The following is a 12,985-nucleotide window of genomic DNA, read 5'->3' as shown; positions in this document are numbered from 1 at the left end:
AAATATGTTAGGCCAGTGGTGCTGTCACCATCACTGATGGGCTCAGCCTTGGCCAGCATTAGATCCATCTTGGAGCCAACTGGCATTGGCTCTATCAGACATGGGGAAGCTTCTACCTTCTTCTCACAGAAGCCACTCCTGTAGTCTGCCCCACTACCAAAACCTTGCTGCACAAGGCTATTACAGTATTAAATACCAAAATGAACATCACACTGATGCCAATTTTATGCCCCAAAACAAGGCGCGGAGAAACTGCTCAGAGACAGAATTTCAGTCTATAAGCAGGAGGTATTTATTTCACGGCCGGGGAGCAGCCAGGTCGCCCTGGACAAACTGCTCCAACTCGAGAAACACACAATCCAACTTTTATACACGTTTTGCCAAGCAATTACATCATATATTATGAATATTCATTACATTGCAACATCTACTTTTAATATTCATAACAGGTGGAGTTGAGGCGGAGTTAGAGGCGTGGTCCTTAATTTGGGGAGAACTTCGGTGGGAGTTCCGGTCTTCCTTCATCATGAACCTCGTGTCCTTTTCATCATCATCCTCCTAAACTTTTGAACCTTCCCTAATTTGGGTAGCTTCCTTATGAATTTGGCAGAGAGTTTCGGTATTTGGCACCAATACCTAATTTCTTGGCATGTCCCTCTCTTTATCTCTTTGGTTTCCTCCCCATATGTCTCTTTTTGTGTGTACTAGCATTTTCTGTTCATGTTTATGTTCTCCTGTGTCAGCGCGACCTGTACCTCAGTGAATTTATTGTCTCCGCTTTCATAATGCTGAATTCTATGTGCCTTGCTAAAGCTTGCTTCTACATTTTGTGCTTAACTCTTTATATTGCTTAAGTTCGCTTTTCAGGTGTTACCTGGCTTCATTTCCCCCCTTTTCTTAGAACTTACGAATTCCTTCGTCAAGTTCTAATCCTAAAGGTCGCTGATATGCTTTTATCATTGCCCAGATCATTTGTGTTCTCTTGACCATGGACCTTAACTTACACCACAGGCATATGTTCATGAGGGTTAACAAGAGCATGCCTATAGCTATAATCAATATGGGGTGTACTAGGTAGTGAAAGACTTGAGTTGCTGTTGGAGAGTACCCTGTGAAAATGTCCCACCAGTGATGTTGACCTACTTGTGTAACTTTCGTCAAGATATTCTTTATACCCTCTGAATTATGCTCTACTTGCCACACCATGCGTTGGGTCGTTTGATTCACCTTTTGAGCTAACTTTTTTACCTCAGGATGCATAAGCATTTCTTTGAGAAGCTTAGTATCCATACCTATCTGTAGTTTGGGTACTTCATGATACAAAGTGTACTCAGCTTCGATTAACTGCTGTGTGGTTATGGGTGCAGTATAGCTAAAGTCACAACCTACAATTTTGGTGAAGTTACATATACAAAAGTTAGTATCATTAGTCACTTCAAGACAATTATCTATAACTACATCAACACAAGGGGTTCTAATGCAAGCGCATCCATTTCCTATATAGAATACTTGTGATCGGGTTTTATTGTGCGGAAGCATTTCAAAAGTGCATATACCGTCTTCAGCATCTAAGCATAAGTCTTCAGCTTCTACTATGGCATTTTCGCAAATATAACCTAATTGTCCTTTAGGAATACATGCCTCTGTGCTAATTGATTGCCACTTGTTCTTAGTGTGGTCATAGTTTGCCCAGACATTATGATCTACAGGTCTGACAATGGCATCTTGATGTATAGTTCCTAATGTTAGAATGGGGAAGATAGCTCTCTCTTCTGCAGCGCTGATGGTGAGGACATAGGCCTCAACATGTTCTTGTTGTGGATCATAGGTAAAATTAACTAATTGCCACCAAGCCTGGTGGTCTATTTCAAATCGTGTAGTGGAGCTATCTCTTAATATTGTTTCTCTTACTTCTTGAGGTAGTATACCTGACATCCCTTCTCTCAATATTCCTGCTGCCACTGACTGTATCCATTGTTGTGTTTGAACGCACTGGATAGCAAGTGCAACTTCTTTGCTAATATCTCCAGCGTAATCAGCAATCTTGACAAAATCTTCAGCGGTGTGGTCAGCTATTAGAGCCATCAATTTAACTACTAAGGATTGTGTTTCTGCTAAAGTTAGCATAGATGAGCTTAAAGGTACTTTAAGCTTACCTAGATTGGAAGTGACGGTACTCAACTTATTTAGTATTACCTCTTGGTCTATGGTGTTCATTATACCAAACCCTGTGCCAATCCATCCACTTATATCTCTTTGTGTTCGTTTGTGAAGTGACCTAGTCGCTAACCAGGCATTCCAGCCTTTGAGACTTTGCTTTACAAATGGCTGGCAATCTTCTTGTAAGTGTGTAATGTCTGTTTGAATGTTCATCTGTACCTTCTTTAGAGAATATGTAGGATCTAGTAGTAACTTCAACTCGTTTGACTGTCTTATTACTTGAGGTCCTATCAAAGTGAAATTATGTATTCTTCTACATTCTACTTGTGGAGTGATTTCACGAGATGGGTCTTTAGCTAGTGAAATTCTTTTTCTAACGGTGTCAACACCTGGAGGGTTTCCTTCCCTATTACAGGTGAATGTCACTGAATGATTTAACTCGAATAGAATTTCACATTGTGCTCTGCCTCCTTCAAAACTATCCCACTGACATGAGATTGGTCCTGGCCGTTGAGTCCAAACAATGGGCTGACCTTTTTTTATTTGGCTATAAGTGATTAAATCCTGTTTAGATTCATCTGGCCAGAATTTAATCATCAGTGTTAGTTTATCTGTTTTTCCTATTAGTCCCTCAACTTCTCGACACCCTATTTGAAATTGGTCTCCCTTTTGTGCTGTGAGATAGCCTGGGTCTGGCGTGTAAGGTTGTTTGTTATGTAAAATATAAATCTCCATTTCCGGGAAATCACCTTCGAAAGGTAGTTCTATGTAAGCATTAGACCACGGTCCTTCAGAGGTAGAGTTTTGAGATAAAACTATACTTATCAGAAGTCCAATGATCAATGTTGAAAGAGCCGGATTCATGATGCCAGGTCTTCTTGCTTATCTTCTGGAGCTTTCTTGACTCGAGAGTAGTGAATCCATGTAGGTCGTTCCTTGATCCTAACCGCGGTGAAGGTGGTCAGCAGCACTTGGAAAGGTCCCTTCCACTTTTCTTGTAGGGGTTTTCCTAAAAGATTCTTAACATACACCCAATCACCGGGGTTAAATGGATGCAATTTACAGTCAGGTTGCTTGGGCTGGTGTTCTATTACTACTGCAGCATTTTTATCAAAATGTTTTCCAACAGCAATTACATAATCATATATATATTGATTGCCTATTTGGTCTACAGCATCACTATTTACAACTTGCATAGCATAAGGTCTACCGTACAGAATTTCAAACGGGCTCAACTTTTCTTTCGATCGAGGTTTGACCCTCAATCTAATCAGAGCAATAGGCAGAGCTTGATACCATTGTAAGTTAGTTTCTTGACATATTTTAGCAATTTGTTGTTTAATAAGATGATTCATCTTTTCCACTTGCCCACTGGCTTGTGGCCTGTAGGGCGTATGCAATTGCCATTTAATTTGCAATGCTTTGCTTATTGCTCTCACAACTTTTGCACAGAAATGTGTACCTCTGTCTGAGGATATACTCCTTGGTATTCCAAATCGTGGTATAATTTCGTTTAGCAAAACTTTAGTTACCTCCCTCTCCTTGTTTGTTCTGCAGGGAAATGCTTCAGGCCACCCAGAAAATGTATCAGTTAGTACCAATAGGTACCTATACCCCCCTTTTCTTGGGAGTTCAGAGAAATCAATCTGCCATACTTCACCTGGGAATTTACCTCGATGTATTGCTCCCTGATGTATCTTGGTCCCTGTATTTGGGTTATTCTTCAAGCATCGTTCGCATTGGGTTGTAACTTGTTTTACAGTAGTGAATAATTTTGGTCCTGCTATTCTAGTTTGTAAATACTGATAAAGTGGATCTAAACTCCAATGTGTTTTCTCATGTTCTGTTTTCACAAATTGCCACATTAACTTCTCTGGTATTATTAATTGTCCTGTTTCTAATTGACCCCATTCATTGTCTAATAATTTGCCCTTGTTCTTTTGAATCCATCTATGATCTGAGTCCTGATAATCTGGTTGGAAGTCGGTATTTAGCTCTTCTGGTATTAGAGCTGTTATAACCACTTCCTTGGTTCTTGCAGCAGCTAATTTAGCTTCTGCATCAGCTTTCCTATTTCCTATCTCTGGAACAGTGTTACCTTTTAGGTGTCCTTTGCAATGCATTATGGCCACTTGTGCTGGGAGTTGGACTGCTTCTAACAATCGTAGAATTTCTTCTGCGTGTTTGACTGTTTTCCCTTGGGCGGTTAGCAGTCCCCTTTCTTTCCAAATTGCTCCATGAGCATGTACGACGGAGAAGGCATACTTAGAGTCTGTCCAAATATTAATTCGTATGCCTTCTGCCAATTCCAGGGCTCGGGTAAGAGCTATTAATTCTGCCTTTTGGGCTGAGGTCCCTGCAGGTAAAGGATTTGATTCGATTACCTCTTCCGTTGTGGTTACTGCATAGCCTGCCATTCTTACTCCTTGCTTCACGAAGCTGCTGCCGTCCGAGAACCAGTTGTCTGCATCTTCAAATGGCTCTTCTTTGAGATCCGGGCGACTGGAGTAGACTGCTTCGATGGTTTCTAGGCAGTCATGCTCTATTGGTTCTGCTGACATTCTTCCTTCTAGAAATGAGGCTGGATTCACAATGTTAGTTACTTGAATGGTTACGTCATCTGATTCAGCTAGGATTACTTGGTACTTTAGGAATCTGGAAGGTGACAACCAATGGCCACCTTTCTGTTCTAGTACAGCAGACACAGTGTGGGACACTAACACAGTCATTTTCTGGCCCATCGTGAGTTTTCTGGCCTCTTCTATATTTATGATCACTGCGGCCACCGCTTTCAAACAGCTGGGCCATCCTTTGCTTACTTCATCCAGCTGTTTGAAGAAATAGGCCACAACTCTTTTGTGTGGTCCCAACTGTTGCGCCAAGATTCCTAAAGCCATCCCTTGCCGTTCATGAGAGAACAGCCAGAATGGTTTTGTTACATCAGGGAGGCTCAAAGCCGGGGCTCTCATGAGTTCTTGTTTCAGTCTCTTAAAAGCTCCCTCTGCTTCGGGAGTCCAAACTAGGATACTCTTAGCTTCCTTTAATAAATCATACAATGGCTTGGCGAGTACCCCATATTGGTAGATCCATAAGCGACACCAACCTGTCATTCCCAGAAAGGCTCGTAGATCTCTCACCGTTTCTGGTCTGGGCATCTGGCAAATGGCTTCTTTCCTCGCTGTTCCTAGGGATCGTTGTCCTCTGGAGATCTCATATCCCAGGTATACTACCTTTTCTTGCACCAGTTGCGCTTTCTGTTGAGAGACTCGATATCCACTTAGTCCCAAGAAATTTAACAAAGAAATAGTCCATTTAACACACTCTTCTTCTGATTCAGTTGCTATCAGCAGATCAGCTACGTATTGCAGAAGAGTACCATCCCCCTGTGGCTTTTCCCATTGTTCCAATTCTCTGGCTAATTGATTCCCAAAGATTGTTGGACTGTTTTTGTAGCCTTGAGGTAACACTGTCCAGGTTAATTGGGTCTTTGTTGAATTTTATTACGGCTTCCAAATTTTCCAGTAAATCCCTTCCTAGTAAAGGCTTTGGAGAATTTGGTAAATATAGAAATTGATGGATCCCCATTTGCTTTCCAATTTTATATTTAATAGGTTTTAGGAAGTAAGCTTTTTCTGGTTGGCCTGTTGCTCCCACAACTTGTACAAACTCATCACTCTTTGGTACTAATTCTTGATTTAAAACTGAAAATGTTGCTCCTGTATCAATCAAAAAATCTAATTCTTTTTCACCTTCCTCTAGCTCCATTTTAACCAGTGGGTCTGCTAGGGAACGACTCACTGGTCCCCTTCAGTCACTGCTCCGTTGTGCAACAGCAGTGTTTGCAAGCCTTTCTCCGAGCTGGGGGCAGTCTCGTCTCCAATGGCCTAACTGAAAGCAATTGGAACATTGATCCGGTCCTACTCTGATGGGTTGGGGTCTGAATCCTCCCCTCCCTCTCATAGGGTAACCACGACCTCTACCCCTGGCACTTGTGTCTTGGAATTTTGTATTTTGGGCTGCCACTGCTACTGCTACGATCCGAGCAACTCTTTTATCTTCCCTCTTTTTCTCTTCTTTTTCTCTGTTGTTGTATACTTCCCAGGCCTCATTCATCAATGTCTCTAGATCTTTATTTGCTGGATGTTTAAGTTTTTGTAGTTTCTTTCTAATATCTGAAGTGCACTGCCCCATTACTAGCCCTAGCAGTTGTTGTCTCCCCTCTTCCGATGCTGGGTCTAAGGGTGTGTATTGTCTCATGGCAGTCCTAAGTCTATCTAGAAATTCTGAGGGACTTTCATCCTTTCCCTGTCTAACATCATACAAAGCTGCCCAGTTAATGGCTTTAGGTATTGCTTTCCGCAGACCTAATGCTATTAGCTTCCTATATTGCACCAGCAGCTCATAATGATTGGGGTTATTTGGATCCCACTCTGGATTTTTACTTGGGAATACAACTTCCAATTCTTCGGGCAATACGGCGGCACTATCTCTTCCTGTTTTCAATACCAGCTCTTTTTCCGTTTCTGTTAATTCTGACAGCATTACTTCTATATCACTCCAGTCGATATCTAGGTTCTTTGCAATCAACTCGAACCTCTTAGCCACCCCCTCTGGGTTCTTCCTAAAATTCCGGGCTTCTTCTCTCCAACTATTCAAATCACTTGCTGTGAATGGTACCTTTACCCGCCCCCGGTCTCCTGCAATGGGCATTATCTGTCGAAGGGGAGCTACTGTATAACTTCTCTCGATTCTTTCTTTTGCTTCCTTTCGAGCTATAGACCTGGTGTAGTGTGGGTGGCTAGTTCCTTCTCCAGGGTCGTCTTCTTCTTGGGTTCTAGTGTCTGTTCTATTCTTTCTCTTTTCTTTTCTTTTCCCTCGTTTCGGTTCTTCGTCCTCACTTCCCGTTCCTGCCCAGTCATCTTCTGCCAACCCTCTAGCATGATTCACACAGTCCAGTCGCTTCTCTCTCTGGGTTTGGAGGAGACGCTGTCGGCGCTCAGCCTGCCCGGGGCTGCTCTCTTCCCCTTCTTCTGTCCCTCTGGTATCTCTCTTATCATCTATTTGAATCACTATGTTTAACCTTTGGGTGTTGTCTTCCTTTTCCCCTTGAATAATAATACCACTACATCCTCCCTTGGGGGAATCGCCCTCTTTTTCGTTACCTCTTAGTCTTGGTGGGCTACTTTCATTCTCATGACTAGCATCTTTTGGTGTGCTAGTTTCCACTCTGTAGACACTGTCTTCTTTTCTCGGTGTACTGGTATCTCTATTCCTGTCTTCTTTTGGTTTAGGCGGACTACTCTCTTCCCCGTGACCCTCCGGTCTCATCAGGCTACTTTTTTCCTTATCGACCTCTTCCTCTCTGTAACTTTCTTCTCTGTAACTTTCTGACCCCTGTGGACTACTCAGTCCCTGCGAGCTGCTTTCTCCTTGGGGGCTCTCCGATTTTGATGGGCTACTTTCTTCCCAACTGTCTTTCGATTTTTGAGGACTAGCTCCGGTCCTGGATCTTCCTAGCTCTAGCGAAATATCTCCTAATAGGCTAGTGTCTCCTTCACCTTCTCTCCGCTTTGGTCGTGGTATCCCGTATCCTGGAGCATATGGTTGGTACTCCCATAAACTTATTCTACTTTCTTCTTCACTGTCCCTTCCTTTTAATTTAAGACACTGTTGTCCGATACTACAAGCATCACAACAACGTCCCTTTGGTTTCAAATTTTTCTTATCCTTTTCCAAAGCTAAAACCAAGGGGTCCTGCGGTGCAACATTTACTCCGCATTCTCTCTGCCACTCAGGCTTATTCCTGAGCGTGAAAAACATGTCGCAATACATCACTTCATCCCACTTGCCCAGTCGACGGAGGAACAACATGAGCTGTAAAATAGTGTTGTAATTTGTTGTCCCTTCAGGTGGCCATTTCTCATCATCATCTAGTTTATACAGAGGCCACCATTGCGTGCAGTACTTTAAGAGTGTTTTCTTGCTTATGTTTCCTCCTGGGGCTCCCCCTAGATCTCTCCAATGCTTTAGGATACACCCCAGGGGGGTTTTCATATTTATGTCCTTACTTTGCTGGCTTCCCATTATTATCGTAGGGCCTGGTGATGTAGTAATGGATAAGGTTTTGTGAGAGGTAGGGGCTCACCAGACAAACTTATAGGGTGCTCTTCCAGATTTTTCTACTATCTGTGCGTCAGTAATATACCAACTAATCTGGGGATCGTGTTCCCAAACGGGTGTCCAATCAAGAAACTCTTCTAATACTAGTGGATCGTATCCCAACCTCCCACTCTCCTTTTCTATTTTTCTTATGAATTCCTTTACGTGATATTCTATTATGTCAAGCAATTCTTGTCTCTGAATTCGTGCTTCTATGTCCAATCGGGCTAGGCTTCCACCAATGTGTTCACACTGTGTAGCTTTCGGTATGTCAGTAAATTCTACTTTAAATCGCAATACTTTCCTTATCCTATTCCACCGTCTTAGAGTATTTCTGATTCTGCCCCAATACTTCATGTACGCAATCTCCAATCGCTTCGTCCGTTTCTGGCCTGGCTCCTCGCGGAGAACAGGAACCGCAGAGCGGGACTCCCACTCGCCCCGCAGCAGAGCCGCGTCTCAATCACACTCACATTCACACTTGCACACTTGATATAGGAGAACTTTCCTACCTTCTGGTTTCTATCTGAGCAATCTGCGTTACCGAGCAAGGTCGCGAGATGGCGCCGCAGACCGAGAGATATGGCTTTGCTGTCGGCTGTCCGATTTATGTTACCACAAACTCACAGGATGTTGCTGCAAACTATAAAACACACTTCTTACAGAAAATGCAACCAAGATGTTACAAATACCTGTCTATGAGTGTGGCAACAATAAAATCTCACCCACTTAGTTTCTGCCAAATCTTGATTTGACCAACAGCGTATACAGTAGAAGGTAAGGGTACGATTGAGCGCTATTTCTTGTGTTCCTCTTGGACCCAGAATATATTTACCACAATTGTTACACAAAGCTCTAACATACAGTGAACAATAACAGAAAGGACAGATTTTAATCCTAGGATTTATACGTGCCGGCAAGAGCTTATTCACTTTTATAGAACTGAGATTGCAATCATTTCCCATATAGAGTTAAAAAGACGTCTTAAGAACTATACCATATATGAAAAACACAACATCTAATTTTTTACAACAGACAAACAAACTGCTGCAAGCAATGAAACAGCTTATTTTAGTTTCGTTTTACTCGTTGACAAAAACCAAAACATTTAGCAAGAGAAACCGCATTCCAAGAATTCTTTGCTAGTACAAGGAGCTTTCTGGGTCCTAAAGCTCCTAGAAACTCTCAAACAGCCTCGGAAGAATTAAAAATGGTTAATTTTCTGAATCGAGCACAGTTTCCAATGCATTACCAGACAATATCTTACACAAAACAAACAAACAAACAAAGAATGATCAGGGTAAATTAGAGCAAGAACATTTGCAAACAAGACACAGAAACATAAAGGGTGAACACAGCATTACAAAGAAAAGACATTTACACTGCAGTGCCGGGACTCTAACCCGTTTAGGGACTCTAACCCTTTCTTGGCAGGACTCTAACCTGCTCTCTTGTTTACACTGCAGTGCCGGGACTCTAACCCGTTTAGGGACTCTAACCCTTTCTTGGCAGGACTCTAACCTGCTCTCTGTTTACACTGCAGTGCCGGGACTCTAACCCGTTTAGGGCTAATGCTGAGGCGTCCCCCAGCTCCCTTTTGGGCGATAGCGTCCTATCCCCACCAACTTAATTACCTTCTTTTATAAACTGCAGTTCAAAACATAAATACCTCTTAATTTGAAGCAGGAGGTTCTTGTCCACCGTTGCGCAGATCCAAGGGGTCTGGGAGACTCTGCCGACAAAAATTCAGTCGGGGGGCCCTGAGAGCGTCCCGGCCCCTTGGGTCCTGGCTCAGGAAGACCCCCGCTCCTGCCTGGCTCGCCAAATTGATGCCAATTTTATGCCCCAAAACAAGGCGCGGAGAAACTGCTCAGAGACAGAATTTCAGTCTATAAGCAGGAGGTATTTATTTCACGGCCGGGGAGCAGCCAGGTCGCCCTGGACAAACTGCTCCAACTCGAGAAACACACAATCCAACTTTTATACACGTTTTGCCAAGCAATTACATCATATATTATGAATATTCATTACATTGCAACATCTACTTTTAATATTCATAACAGGTGGAGTTGAGGCGGAGTTAGAGGCGTGGTCCTTAATTTGGGGAGAACTTCGGTGGGAGTTCCGGTCTTCCTTCATCATGAACCTCGTGTCCTTTTCATCATCATCCTCCTAAACTTTTGAACCTTCCCTAATTTGGGTAGCTTCCTTATGAATTTGGCAGAGAGTTTCGGTATTTGGCACCAATACCTAATTTCTTGGCATGTCCCTCTCTTTATCTCTTTGGTTTCCTCCCCATATGTCTCTTTTTGTGTGTACTAGCATTTTCTGTTCATGTTTATGTTCTCCTGTGTCAGCGCGACCTGTACCTCAGTGAATTTATTGTCTCCGCTTTCATAATGCTGAATTCTATGTGCCTTGCTAAAGCTTGCTTCTACATTTTGTGCTTAACTCTTTATATTGCTTAAGTTCGCTTTTCAGGTGTTACCTGGCTTCAACACGCTAATGTGTTATTTGTCTCGCCGTTTGGTTTAGGATTTATATTATTTTTTCCCCTCCCTGTACTTAAGTTGCCAAGAAATTTTTGGTAAGGACCATGGACCTTTCCAAAGCCATTGAATTAACTTTAATTTGTTCAGACTGTGTAGGACAAAGCCATGACATAAAATCACCACGATCACAAAGCACTTCATTATTTTTAAGTGACTGAAACACTTGACAAATAACACATTCATAGCAGTGCATGCATAAAGACTGCCTAAATTCCCATCTATACCAATTATCCCACCGAGCTTGATAAAGTTGAAATTTATATCTTGATTATTCAAAAACTTTTGCAGAGTTCCTACCAAGGTTCAAGATAACAGAATAGAAGATATTTCAAAACTTGTATGTTTTAAAAATCTTATACTCCTGAATTCAAATTTTTAAAAACAGGGTATAAAAGCTTCATGTTTGGATGCAAATGAAACTATGAAGTATGAGCAGAAATAACAGCAGGAAATCAGTCTACCAGCAGCAGCCTTTCTTTGGGAACTCTTCAAGTTAATCTTATTATTCAATAACTTTCACTACATCAGTGAATCATCATTCTGCTATTTATTAAATTCTTCTGTAGTCACAAAATCCTATCAAGGTTCTCCTTTCATTTTAAATCCATCTGTCAGGCTTCATTCCTATTCCCTACAGACCACTTCTATGATAATAATGCTGAGAAGTCTACACTAAATTGGATAGAAGGAAAATGGAGAAATCCTTGAAATCAAGCAGAGCTCATATTTGTTAAACTGCAATAACCTACTGTACACTTCAGCTGAATATTGTTTGTAATATCCTCCCTTGAGTACTGCAGTAATGTTGGATACTACTACTTTAGGAAATTGAGCAGAAAATAATATAGTATTTCTTTTGGCTCTACATTCTACTGATATAAGGGGCTGTTTTTTGTTTGTTTGTTTGTTTTTAATTTAGCTTTTTAAAAAGAAACACCATGCAAGGAATCTTTGCTACACTGCCAAATCCATTATATAGATATAGGATGTGACACAGAAAATGCATCTAGTTGCTCCTGCACTAACTTAAAAGAAGTAGTTCCTGCTGTCCTGGTGGTCTCCCCCAGAGATCTAGGGCAAGGAACAAGAACTCTCACAAAAACTGTTTTATTGAAGGAATAAAGATATTTTCTGTATTTCTTAGTTAACAGAGTGAAACAGCTGCTAAGAAGTACCTTCCTACTGTACATCCTATGTCCTCAAAAGCTCTATACATTTGAGCTGACCACTTTTCTCCTTTCCTGACTTTTTTACTTCTTTTCCAACAATCCAACCCCAGGGCCAGCACTGTGCTCCGCTGTTCATGTGAATGGGGAAGTTGGGCCATGGTCACACCACTACTTTTTCAGTCGATCTTGCTACTTGTAGCAGGTCTTTCATGTTTAGCCTTGTGCATGTTCCTATGATTAATAATAATATGTAAATAAATGGAATATTGATGAAGTAGATAAAATATAAATATGTGCAAGAACAGTGTTTTTTTTCTTTTTTTTTCAGTAATATGGCTTTCAATAATTTTTTGAAAAGAAAATTTTAAACTTTACCTTGCTTATCAAAAAACCTGTAAACTTAAACTGAATTGATTCATGACCAAAATCAAATTTTCCAAGAAAATCTAAAGAAATTGCTGAATGAACTCTTTATAGTTCAACTAGTAAAATTAGGCTCTTCAAAGGATTCTTGTGTTCTTCAAAGATCCTGCAGAAGAAATTAATGCCTGTTGTCGTCCTTGCACCATAATGTGGTAATTAATGGTCAAATAATTTTCTGTAGGCTGAGGTACAGGCAAGGGAAAAAATATCATACTTCATTAATCCTCTGGGGAGCTGCAGTAGGTTCTCAGGAAATTTAAAAACAAACAAAAAAAAAAGATGAACCTTGAAAAAATATGAGTGTTAAATAATGTAAACAAAATAGGATGTCTTGAATGCCTAATGCTAAAAGAAATGTGTTTACTTGATATAGCCAAGAAATTTTTCAAGATCATTTCATCCTTGTGTAATTCTTCACTGTTTATGACTGCTAAGAACTACTGCTTTGACTAGAACAGCCAACTTTTCAGGGAAAAGGCTAAATACTTTGCGATCAGGAATCACAAGATTTCACTCATTCAA

General features: G+C 41.2%; 1 protein-coding gene across 3 annotated transcripts in view; it reads right to left on the bottom strand.

The window, feature by feature from the left end:
• Positions 1–12,985, bottom strand: part of PRKN (parkin RBR E3 ubiquitin protein ligase) — a 782,243-nt gene that overhangs the window by 72,917 nt on the left and 696,341 nt on the right. The window lies entirely within an intron of this gene.

The sequence above is a fragment of the Pseudopipra pipra genome, chromosome 3, assembly GCF_036250125.1.
Source record: "Pseudopipra pipra isolate bDixPip1 chromosome 3, bDixPip1.hap1, whole genome shotgun sequence".
Taxonomy (NCBI): domain Eukaryota; kingdom Metazoa; phylum Chordata; class Aves; order Passeriformes; family Pipridae; genus Pseudopipra; species Pseudopipra pipra.
The sequence above is the reverse complement of the archived record's forward strand: the minus strand, read 5'-3'. Positions and strand labels throughout refer to the sequence as shown.